Here is a 13163-nt window from a genome sequence, read left to right as displayed (position 1 = left end):
ACTCACTGGGACTCCGTTGATTTTTACTTCACTTATCACTGGGGGCGAATCGTCGGTGCACGTATACAGTCCAAGCACCTCATCTTCTTCTACCTGCTCCTCACTGAACAGTGGATCATCCACCATCTCCTCAGCCACATGGTGAGTCCGATTTCTTTTACACATACGCTGAAGGTGGCCTTTAACGTGGCAGGTATTGCACGTGTACTCCGCAAACCTGCACCGGTGAGCCCCATGGCTTCCTCCACAGCGCCAGCATGGTGCTGCTTGATTGGCCCCCCTCGGCGGACTCTGAGCTCCAGGATCCCGAGGTCCGTGCTCTCTGCCCCGGGCAGAGCCACGTTCTGCAGTTTTGTCCGTAGTGGGCGCTATCCTGAGGACAGTGCCTGCCGGGTTCGAGACTGTGTGGATTATTTGCTTGGTGCTGCAAGTCGAGGTCATATATGCCCGGCTGATGGTGATGGCCTTTGACAGAGTGACTGTGGGTTCCGTGGCCAGCAGCTTGTGAAGGAGGCCCTCGTGGCCAATCCCCATAACGAAAACGTCCCGCAAAGCCTCGTCAAGGTGTGCGCCAAAATCACACGGCGCCGCGAGTCTCCTGAGGTCCGCAGCATATTTGTTGACATCCTGGCCCTCGGGTCTGCAGCGATGGTAAAATTTGTATCTGGCTGTGAGGATGCTCTCCTTCGGTTTCAACTGGTCATGAATGAGTTCAGTCAGCTCCTCGTATGACTTGTCCCTAGCGCTCCCAGGTGCCAGCAAATCCCTGACGAGACAGTAAACCTCATCTCCACAACTGGAGAGCAATATCGCCTTACGCTTATCTCTCATTGCATTCGTGTCCTCCGTCAGGTCGTTTGCTGTGAAGTAGTACTCGAGCCTTTCCGTAAAGGCCTCCCAATCATTGCCCACGGTAAAATCCTTTAGCGAGCCCAGAGTAGCCATTGTTGCGTGGAGTTCGTCCGCTTCCTCGTTGCCAAAGTGGTGTATGTAGCACACAAATCACTGACTCCACACGGTCTGGTGTAAGTCTAACTGCTGTGACCTTCGTCCTTTATTGTTCAGCTCCAGAGTGCCTCTCAGGTGTGGTGGTCAGCCTTATATAGCCTTTGTTACAGGTACTACCAGGGTTTCCCACCGCAGCGCCCTCTGTGGTGTGGCATAGTACTTACATTACATTTAAGGTACTGGGACGATACACACATCATTACATAACAATAACCAACTTGAATCTGACTGAATTCTGGTCACTGGCACCCAAGTGCTCTCCCACTAATACCCCTTCAACCTGCCCAGCTTCATTCCCCAAAACTAAATCCAAGACCGCCCCCTCTCGTGTTGGGCGTACTGACTAAAAAAAATTCATCTTGAATGCATTCCGCACCCTCTATACCCTTCACAGTAAATTTGTCCCAATCAATATTTGGATAGTTAAAATCCCCTGCTATTACTACCCTATGGTTTTTGGACTTCACAGCAATTTGCCTACATCTTTGCTCCTCTATCTCCCTCCCACGGTTTGGGGGTCTATAATAAACACATATAATACCAGGCAGCCGGGCCTGGTTTCCCATCGTCTTGGATCCCCTTGCCATTGGACCAAGATCTTGCTCTGCCAAGCCTGTGTGCAATGGCCATCCCAAGTTAAAAGAATTCACGCCACCCTTTAAATTGAAGTTCAGGACCTGGAACGTCAGGACCCTCATGGACAACTCCAACAGCGACAGACCGGAATGCCGTACTGCTATCGTTGCCCGGGTACTTAGATGAATCGACATAGATATCGGCGTCCAAAGCGAGACTCGGTGGGCAGGGGAAGGACAGCTCAAGGAACAAGGTGGCGGTTACACCTTCTTCCAGAAGCAGAACGCCACCTCCATGGGGTAGGCTTTGCTCTTAAAATAAGCCAGTTGGGCATCTCAGAGACTCCCCTTGCGGGATAAATGAATGCCTCATGACTCTTCGGCACCCCCAGGCCCGGAACCAGTGCATTACGGTCTTCAGCGCATATGCCCCGACACTGGAAGCTACAGACGGGACCAAAAAGGAATTCTACTCCAGCCTTGAACAATCCCTATCCCGAGTCCCAATGGGCGACAAGCTGATCCTCCTTGGCGACTTCAATGCCAGAGTTGGAAAGGACACAGACCTCTGGGGAGCTGTGATCGACAGGGAGGTGGTAGGGAAAATCAACTCCAATGGTATCCTCCTCCTGACGAAATGCTTAGAACAAGGTCTTGCCATAACCAACACCTTGTTTCGTCAGAGAGACAAGTACAAGGTCTCATGGCAACACCCTCGCTCCAAGCATTGGCAACTGCTAGACTACGTCATCATCCAAACGAGGGACCACAAGGACGTCCGCATCACCCGCGCCATGACAGGAGCTGACGACTGCTGGATTGACCACCGCCTAATTCACTCTGTCGTTTCCATCAATGTAGCCCCAAAACTGCGGCGGCAACAGAAACGCTGCCGCTGGAAAAACAAAGCTGGAGCACTCAAGGCTCAGAAAGCCCTATTCAGCCAGTGACTCACAACCAACCTGACGACTTCCAGTGAACCAGAGACGCAGAGTGTCCACAGTGTCTGGTCTGCCCTCAAGGCCTCCATAATCAGCACCTGTGAAGAGACGCTTGGTCACTCCACTAGGAAACATCAAGACTGATTCGACAAAAACGACAAGGAAATTCAGGACCTAATAAGCCGCAAACACAAGGCATTCTTGAACTGGAAACAGCAAGATAACTCGAGAGCCAGAAAGCAGCTCAATCGACGTCTGAAGGCCGAGGTCCAATATAAAACTCGCGATCTAAAGAACAGTTGGTGGGTGGAAAAAGCGCAGGAGATCCAGCAACTAGCCAACAACCACGACATGTGTGGATTATTTCGCACAGTCAAGACCACCTATAGCTCAAGCACCCATGGTCCTACCCCACTGAGGGTCAAGAACGGAGAGGTACTCATCAAGGACAGAGAGGCAGTCAGTGTCCGCTGGAAGGAGCACTTTGAAGATCTTAACCTAGGCTCTGTCTTCGACGTGAGTCTCTTCCACTCCATCCCGCAGCATGCTACCCGCCACCACCTCAGCACAACCCCAGCCTGGCATGAGGTTGAAAAGGCCATCTGACAACTAAAGAACAACAAGGCCTCAGGAGCAGATGGAATCCCCGCCAAAGCATTAAAGCATGGCGGAAAAGCACTATTGGCGTGAATCCATGAACTCATTTCTCTTACTTAAAAGGAGAAAAGCATGCCAGGAGATCTCAGAGACGCCGTAATGGTGACCATTTTCAAGAAAGGTGACAAGTCCGGTTGCGGTAATTACAGAGGAATCTCCCTGCTGTCTGCCACAGGGAAAGTCATTGCAAGAATCCTCCGCAATCACCTTCTCCCAGTGGCTGAAGAGCTCCTCCCAGAGTCGCAATGCGGATTCCGCCCGCTAAGGGGCACAATGGACATGGTCTTTACTATGCGCAAAATTCAAGAAAAATGCAGGGAGCAGCATGTACATGGCCTTCCTTGAGCTCACAAAGTCCTTCAACACCATCAACCATGAGGGATTATGGAGTATCTTCCTCAATTTCTGCTGCTCTCAAATGTTTGTCATCATCCCCCGCCTGCTTCACGATGACATGAAGCCGTGATCTTGACCAACGGATCCACCACAGATCCAATACACGTGCGGTCCGGAGTCAAGGAAGGCTGTCTCATCACACCAACGCTCTTCTCGATCTTCCTTGCTGCAATGCTCCATCTCACCCTCAATAAGCTCCCTGCTGGGAGTTGAGCTAATCTACAGAACAAACGGGAAACTGTTCAACCTCCGTCGCCTCCAGTCCAGATCCAAGGTTGTCCCATCTTCTGTCATCAAACTATAGTAAGCAGATGACGCTTGCGTCTGTGCACACTCGGAGGTCGAACTCCAAACCATCGTCAACACCATCGCCGAAGTGTATGAGAGTATGGGCTTTGCATTAAACATCCGTCATTTGGTAAAAGCAAAACAATGGGGAGGTGCAAAGATTTTCAAAAGTATTTTATGATCAACAGCTAATTCTTTCAATCAAATAAATCATTGCCCAGTTTCCATATTAATAACACCAAGGGGGCAAAATTTGGGTACTTTGCACCTCTTGTTAGTGCCCGCGGGTAGGGCGTAACCAGCTAAATTGGGTGGGGGGTTTGCGACGGTGCTAACAGGTAGCGCTCTGCTCGGCTGCACCCGGCGATGATGATATCATTGCCATGCGCAGGGTCCCGTTACCGCCCCGGAAGCTAAATTCGATCGCACCCTCTGCCTTACCGCCTGGTGCTGACAACGACAGCTTCAGCTGTCGAGTTTCAGTCGGGAGTCGGCTGCAGGAGTTTGAGGAGTTGGGGTATCAAACTTAAAAGCAAAACCTCAAAAGTAATAATCTCTGGATTGTTACCTGAGCCACGCGCCAATTGCTTTAGGGATCCGCAGATTAGAAAGTTAAACGCGTGGCTCAAAGAGTGGTGTGGGAGGACGGGGTTTTGTTTCATGGGGCACTGGCACCAGTACTGGGGAAAGAGGGAGCTGTTCCATTGAGACAGACTCCACTTGAACTGGGCTGGAACCAGTGTCCTGGCAAATAGTATAACTGGTATAGTAGACAGGGCTTTAAACTAATGAGGGGGGACGGGGGGCGATGGGAGGATTCAGGAAAGAGTAAATGTAACAGCAGCAAGAGAAATGTCAAGGCTCTAGAGCAGAGTAGAGTTTTGGGTAAAAATAGCAGAGTGGGTCAGAAAGGGACAGAGAGTAATAAAGGTAATAGGGCATCACTGACTAAGGTCAGTGAAGCATTCACAACAAAAGAGATTAATTAATAGCGGAGAAATTAATAGGTTTGATCAACAGCCATTATGAAGACGTGGTTGAAAAGTGACCAAGGTTGGGAACTAAATATTCCAGAATACTTAACTTTTAGAAGAGACAGGCAAAATGGAAAAGGAGGAGGGATAGCACTGATAATAAAGGATGGGATAAAGACAATAGAGAGAAAGATCTTAGTTCAGAAAATCAAGAAGTAGAATCAGTTTGGGTGGAGGTAAGAAACAGGAAGGGGCAGAAAACATTGGTGGGAGTTGTTTATAGGCCCCCAAACAGTAGTGGTGATGAGGGGCACAGTATCAACCAGGAAATTAGAGGTGCATGTAACAGGTAATACAGTAATCATGGGGGACTTTAATCTACATATTGTCTGGGCAAACTAAATTTGCAGTAATAGTGTGGAGGACGAATTCATGGAATGTATACAAGATGGTTTTCTAGATCAGTATGTTGAAGAACTAACTAGAGAACAGGTTATTTTAGATCCAGTATTGTGCAATGAGAAAAGGTTAATTAGTAACCTTGTAGTAAAGGGGCCTTTACAGAAGAGTGACTATAATATGATAGAATTTAAATTAAGTTTGAAAGTAATTTAGTTAAATCCAAAACTAGGGTCTTAAATCTAAACAAAGGAAACTACGTAGGTATGAGGGGAGAGTTGGCTGTGGTAGATTGGGAAACTACAATAAAAGGTATGATGGTAGACAAGCAATGGCTAGCATTTAAAGAATTTACAACAAACATACATTCCTTTAAAGCACAAAAACTCCACAGGAAAAGTGATCCAACTGTGGTTAACAAGGGAAGTAAAGATAGTATTAGATCAAAGGAAGAGGCTTATAATGTTGCCAAAAAGAGCAGTAAGCCTGAGGATTTGGAGGATTTTAGAATTTAGCAAAGGAGGACCAAGAAATTGATAAAGAAATTAAAAATAGAATATGAGAGTAAACTAGCGAGAGACATAAAAGCTAGTGAGAGACATATAGGCTCTATAGGTATGTAAAAAGGAAAAGATTTGCAAAAGTAAATGTGGGTCCCCTACAGGCTGAGACAGGATAAATTATAATGGGGAATAAGGAAATGGCAGAGCAATTAAACAAATACTTTGTTTCTGTCTTACATAGAAACATAGAAACATAGAAACATAGAAACATAGAAAATAGGTGCAGGAGTAGGCCATTCGGCCCTTCTAGCCTGCACCGCCATCCAATGAGTTCATGGCTGAACATGCAACTTCAGTACCCCATTCCTGCTTTCTCACCATACCCCTTGATTCTCCTAGTAGTAAGGACTTCATCTAACTCCTTTTTGAATATATTTAGTGAATTGGCCTCAACAACTTTCTGTGGTAGAGAATTCCACAGGTTCACCACTCTCTGGGTGAAGAAATTCCTCCTCATCTCGATCCTAAATGGCTTCCCCCTTATCCTTAGACTGTGTCCCCTGGTTCTGGACTTCCCCAACATTGGGAACATTCTTCCTGCATCTAACCTGTCTAACCCCGTCAGAATTTTAAACGTTTCTATGAGATCCCCTCTCATTCTTTTGAACTCCAGTGAATACAAGCCCAATTGATCCAGTCTTTCTTGATAGGTCAGTCCCGCCATCCCGGGAATCAGTCTGGTGAACCTTCGCTGCACTCCCTCAAAAGCAAGAATGTCCTTCCTCAGGTTAGGAGACCAAAACTGTACACAATACTCCAGGTGTGGCCTCACCAAGGCCCTGTACAATTGTAGCAACACCTCCCTGCCCCTGTACTCAAATCCCCTCGCTATGAAGGCCAACATGCCATTTGCTTTCTTAGCCGCCTGCTGTACCTGCATGCCAACCTTCAATGACTGATGTACCATGACACCCAGGTCTCTTTGCACCTCCCCTTTTCCTAATCTGTCACCATTCAGATAATAGTCTGTCTCTCTGTTTTTACCACCAAAGTGGATAACCTCACATTTATCCACATTATACTTCATCTGCCATGCATTTGCCCACTCACCTAACCTATCCAAGTCGCTCTGCAGCCTCATAGCATCCTCCTCGCAGCTCACACTGCCACCCAACTTCCCAGAAATAATGGAGTATCAGGGGTCTAGCAAGAATGAGGAACTTAAAGAAATTAGTATTAGTAAAAAAATAGGACTGGTGAAATTAATGGGCCTGAAAGCCAATAAATCCCCTGGACCTGATGGCCTACATCTTAGGGTTTAGAAAGAGGTGGCTATAGAAATAGTGGATGCATTGGTTGTCATCTTCCAAAATTCCACAGATTCTAGAATGGTTGCCGCAAACTGAAAGGTAGCTAATGTAACCTTGCTTTTTAAGAAAGGAGGGAGAGAGAAAATGGGGTACTACAGACCAGTTAGCCAGATGTCAGTAGCAGGCAAAATGCTAGAATCTATTGTTAAGGATGTGGTAACAGGGCACTTAAAAAATAATGGGGTAGAAATTCCGACATTCCGGGTCCGTACGAAGTTTCTACAGACCCGGGAAGGCATCGCAAAAGCAGGTTTTCATCGCGTAATGCACATGCGCTGAAAACCGGCTTTTCCGATCTGTCGAGCTGGAGCTTGACAGATCGTAGCCAGAGCGGGAGTGAGGACATTTGTACGTGGAAATTTGGGCTATTTACCCATATCTTGTACGGCAAATGTCCTCAAAACTCTTGCACCTGAAAAAGCAGGCGCATAGCTTACTTTTACAGGTGTAAGAGTTTAAAAACCTATAAAAAACACGATTAAAATAAAAATGAAAAAAACACATTTATGTTAAAACCCTGCCCACTCAGATAATGTTATTTTAAACCCTAACCCTAACTTTTATTAAAAATCGGCAATTTTTTTCTTTAAGAAACATATATAACATATTTAATTTCTATTAGTTTATTATTTGAGGTGTTTTTTAAATGTTTATGTATTTTTTGTGAGTTTGGGGTTTTGTCTCATTCATTGTAATAGGAGTTTTGTAACTTACGAAACTATTACAATGAATAAGAAAATACTTACCTGTGATTGGGTGTCCAGGCACACGTGACTCCTGCGCACGTCCCTACGAGCACACGCTGCGCGTCGCAGGGAGAGGAGGCCTGTGGATCGGGAGTTCAAGTGAGTGTAGCAGCTTCAGGTAAGTGCGCATTTTATTTCTATTCTTTATTGATTTGCCCATGGGATGTCCTCCTCGGAATTTCTGCCCCAATAATAGGATTGGGCAGAGTCAACACAGATTTATGAAAGGGAAATCATGTTTGACAAATCTATTAGTATTTTTTGAGGTTATAACTAGCAGAATAGATAAGGAGAACCAGTGGTGTATTTGGATTTTCAGAAGGCATTTGATAAGGTGCCACACAAGAGGTTCTTGAACAAAATTAGGGCTCATGGGATTGGAGGTAATATACTAGCATGGATTGAGGATTGGTTAACAGGCAGAAAACAGAGAGTAGTAGGAATAAATGGGTCATTTTCAGGTTGGCAGGCTGTAACTAGTGGGGTGCCGCAAAGATCGGTGCTTGGGCCCCAGCTATTCACAATCTATATCAATGATTTGGATGAGGGGACCAAATATAATATATCCAAGTTTGCTGATGATACAAAGCTGTGAGGAGGATACAAAGAGACTTCAAGGGGATATAGACAGGCTAAGTGAGTGGGCAAGAACATGGCAAATGGAATATAGGCCCCAAGTTTCGGCCGCGCCGAAAACGGTGCAGCCCCGAGCTGGACGCCTGTTCTTCACGCCAAAAAGTGCGCAGGAAAAAAACTGCGAGATTCTCCGGCTCCTCAGAGCTCTAACTCAGCTTGGCGCAGCGCGCACATCACAGCGGAGGGCGGAGCCAGACACTCGCGCTGATTCGCTAAGCAGTGGGGGGGAGGGTCTAATTCAAATGAGCCAACGTCGTGCCGGCAACCCTGCGCGTGCGCGTTAGAGCGTGCGCGCATGCGCAGTGTGAAACGAACATTGCTACTCGGCCATTTTTAAAGGGACTGGAGAAAAAGTGAAGATTTGTCTCTTGGACCCCTGGAAAGGCTTGTGATTTAATTTTTGTGATATTTTTGTGTGTGAGGGAGTGCTTTTAGCAGCACTGTTGAATAAATCACCTGCTGAAATCAGTGAATTCAGCTTTTCACTGCTAAACTTGCAGAACCGGCGCTGCATTGGTGCATGCAAATTAAGGACTGTGCATTTTGAGAAATAAGAGTGCCAATTCAACTTTGCAATGGATCAATGTCCACCAAGAACAAAGAATTTCTTGCATGAGGAAGTAGAGATATTAGTCAACGTAATTGAGCTGAGACGGCAGGAGCTAGAAAAGTGCCACCAAAAGAAATGAAGAAACGCTGGAACCAAGTTGCAGAAGATTACTGCGCAGTGGTGCATACTATAAGATCTGGAAGCCAGTGTAAAAAGAAATGGCACGACCTTGGTCAAGTAGTTAGTGTAAGTAATATTTCCCATTTTTAATTTAATTGTAATTGTAACTGGCTATCTGTATGTCCCACCTTGCAGACTGACACACTCTGTAAAAAGTTATATTTTACTCTTTGCAGAAGAAATTGGCCCACAACAAGAGGGAGGCAACTTGGACAGGAGGAGGCACGCCCAATCTGCATCCACTGACACCCTTGGAACAGAGGGTAGCTGCTATGATGAGTCGTACATGGAGAAAAGCAATCAGTACAGCACAAGCTGGGCCCGCACGCGAGGAAGTGTGTAAGTCCTGAAAATGCATCGTGGCCCTTTAAATCAACCTGCTGCCTGGCCTGCTATGTGTGAGAGGACTCATGCCATCCATCCTGCCCCCTCCCTTGCTGTTAAACATTTGACCGTTCTGGTGTATTTTGCAGAACATGATGATGATGATGATGATGATGCTGCTGCTGCTGCCAACCCTGAGGATCCTGAGGGTACAGAACAAGAACCAGTACAACCAGCTGCGGACAATCCAGACTGGATGATGGCAGCGATGACTGAAATGTCTGCAGGGGAGAGCTTCCAAATTAATGTTTATGAGCCCCCATCAAGGGGCATCAGAGTTTCAACCCCTAGCATAGGTCTTGGTTCCACCTTCCATGGTTTCGCTTCCGATGTTGCGGGTCCCAGTGGTGCTGCTGGTATAATGCAGCATTCTACAGTCAGTGCACTACCGTCCCAGCCTGTGCCTCCCTCTCGCATAGGTTCTGGTTCCGCCTACTATGGTTTTGATTCCAACGCTGCGGGTCCCAGTGCTGCTGCTGATATCATGGAGCAGTTTACACCCATTCGTCCAACATCCCAGCCCATGGCTCGCACTCGAGTGCTGTCGTCTGGAACACCGAGTGCCCCACCATCCCAGCCCGAGCCTCTCTCTCTAGTACTGCCGTCTGCAACACAGAGCATCCCACCGTTCCAGCCCGAGCCTCTCCCTCTAGTTCTGCCATCTGGAACACAGAGCGTCCCACAGTCCCAGCCCACGCCTCCCTGTGTAGTGGTGCCACGAGGCAGGCCCAGGCAGAGGAGAAGGAGATTGGAGACATGCTCTCCTGAGATGCAGCGTGTAACAGATGCGGCTCAGGTTGTGGCATTGGGTATGGAGACCAATGAGCTTACCCAATCACTCATCGGTAGCGTCAGTGCAGTGGGTGAAGAGTTGACGGTCCTGACGGGAGAAATAGCAGTAATGACACGGGAACTTAGGGAGGGAATGTCCGAGGGAGTGCAATCGACGGCACAGACCGTCAGGGAGGGCTTGGTTGAGGTAGCTGCTGCAATAAGGACACCCCCATGAGGAAGTGAACATTCACTGAGATGTGGATGAGAGATGGTTGCAGCCTTTCTTTGCTGCTTTTGTTCTTGTTCTTGATGTAGCTGTAGTAGCGTTTTTCAAATTGAAATTGTTTTGTAAGTTTTGTAACTTTACAACTTATAAATGATCTTATGGTTTTTAAGTGATCTTATAGTGTAAATGCTCTCACATTCTGTAACTTATTTAATTTTGCATCTAAAAAGTGACCTTGAAGTTTAAGTGATCTTAGAGTGTAAGATTTTTCACATTGCGATTGTTTTGTAACTTTTGTAACTTTACAAGTTTATAAGTGATAAAGTTTTTAAGTGATCTTCAAGAGTCATATTAAAAAGTATAGTTTGATACAACAAATATTTTATTACAGTGATGTTAACTTTTCAATAAAATATTTTTTCATTAAAACTGTTTCATGTTCCATTAACACAACACAACATAGGAACAACTGCAAAGAATAAATATGTCCATGTGCAAAAGTGGTCGCAGAGCCCTCAGGCATCAGTAGTTGAAGCGTTCACGGATGAGCTGCTGGCGCAAGGCTCGAGCAATCGTTAAAGGGGCACGATGGAAGGCCTTCCTCCGACCTCGTGCTCCGGCATCAGGCACTTGCACGCTTTCCTGATCGTCATTATCATCCACATCCTGGTCTTCCGTAATACTATCATAATGCACTGGACCCTCACGTCGGTCTACTGGTTCCACTACCAGCTCCTGCTGCCTCATGATGGCTAAGTTATGAAGCATGCAGCACACAACGGTGAAGTGACCGACAATCTGAGGAGAGTATAGCAACTGTCCTCCGGAATGGTCCAGGCATCGGAAACGCTGTTTCAATATGCCAATGGTCCTCTCAATGATGCTGCGCATCGCAATGTGCGCCATGTTGCATTGACGGTCAGCTTCTGTCCGTGTCATGCGTAGGGGCGTCATGAGCCAGGTGGTCAGGCCGTACCCTTTGTCTCCCAATAGCCAACTCTGCCCTTCTGGCTTCTGCTGAAACATGTCAGATATAACGCTTTCGTGTAGGATGAATGCATCGTGGGTGCTGCCAGGGTATCTCGCATCGATTGACATGATGCGCTGCTTGTCGTCACACACGAGCTGCACATTGATAGAGTGGAAACCTTTCCTATTTCGGTACTGCTCAGAATCCTTCAAAAGGTCTCGCAAGGCTATGTGGGTACAATCAATGCAGCCCTGTACCTTTTGGAAGCCAGCAATTCTGAAGAAGCCCACAGCCCTCTCATGGATCGCTTGTGCGGTCATTGGGAAATTGATGAAGTCATTCCTTTGCGCATACAGTGCAGCCGTGACCTGGTAAACGCAGGCATGTATTGCACGTTGAGAGATGGCGCACACATCTCCAGTTGTAGCCTGAAATGATCCCGAGGCACAGAAAGAAAGTGCAGCTGTTACCTTCACTGCAACAGACAGGGCAGTTGGCGTTGTGCTTCTGGGCTGCAAATCTGCTCTCATCATATCACAGATCTCAGTGACAACTTCTCTGCGAAAACGCAGCCTTTTCACACAATCAGCCTCGCTCATGTCCAGGTACGAGCGCCTGGCTCGATATTGTCGATGTGGGTATGGTCTCCTGCCCATCAACCTACGGGCTACGACGTTCCTGGTGCGGTGAGCTCTAATCAATTCTCTCCTATGCAGTGAATTGATGGCGAACCATTGCCTAATATGTGGTGTTGACAATGCAGCACCCATTATGCAAATTTAAGTATAAAACTATCTATGTGGCTGCCTCTCCCTGTCCAAATGGCCTCAGTCCCCCTCACAGCTCGAAGGCTGCTTGATTGCTGTGTCTTTGCCTGCCGTCCAGTCACTGACGATGCCCCTATCCCGTGGCCAAATGGCCTCAGTCCCCTCACAGCTCAAAGGCTGCTGCTGTATCTTCGGCTGCCGGCCAGCCACTGGCGCCGCCCCTATCGCGTGACCGAATGGCCTCAACCCCCTTCGAAAGCTGCGTGCGTGTTGCTTCCTCGGCTGCCGGCCAGCCACTAACGGAATGTAGGCCTGCCTGCAGCACAGCAGCTCAGCTCGAAGGCTGCTTGCTGCCGCTGTTGGGGCTGCCGCCGAGACACTGACGCCACACCCCTGCCTGTCTCCAACATGAAAGGCCTGCCTGAAGCACAGCAGCTCGAAGGCTGCTGCTGTTTCACACAGGTAGGAACATGGATTATTTAATCTTTTCTTTGCTTATAAATTTTTATTCAGGTTGGATTTATTTGTATAATATTTGTATAAGTATGACTAAGGATTGATTGTAGAATTTAATGACTTTCCTCCCCACCCCCCCCCCCCTTGTTCCCTACGCCTAAAGTGTAGACAAGATTTTTTCGAACGTACAAAAATCTTCACTTACTCCATTCTAAGTTAGTTTGGAGTAAGTTTTCACTGCCTAAACTTTGAAAACAGCGTAAGTGGCCGGACACGCTCCATTTTGAAAAAAAAATTCTGTTCCAAAGTGAAACTGTTCTAACTGACTAGAACTGGAGCAAACTAAATGCCGAGAATTTTTGG

The sequence above is a fragment of the Pristiophorus japonicus genome, chromosome 12 (assembly GCF_044704955.1).
Source record: "Pristiophorus japonicus isolate sPriJap1 chromosome 12, sPriJap1.hap1, whole genome shotgun sequence".
NCBI lineage: Eukaryota > Metazoa > Chordata > Chondrichthyes > Pristiophoridae > Pristiophorus > Pristiophorus japonicus.
The sequence above is the reverse complement of the archived record's forward strand: the minus strand, read 5'-3'. Positions refer to the sequence as shown.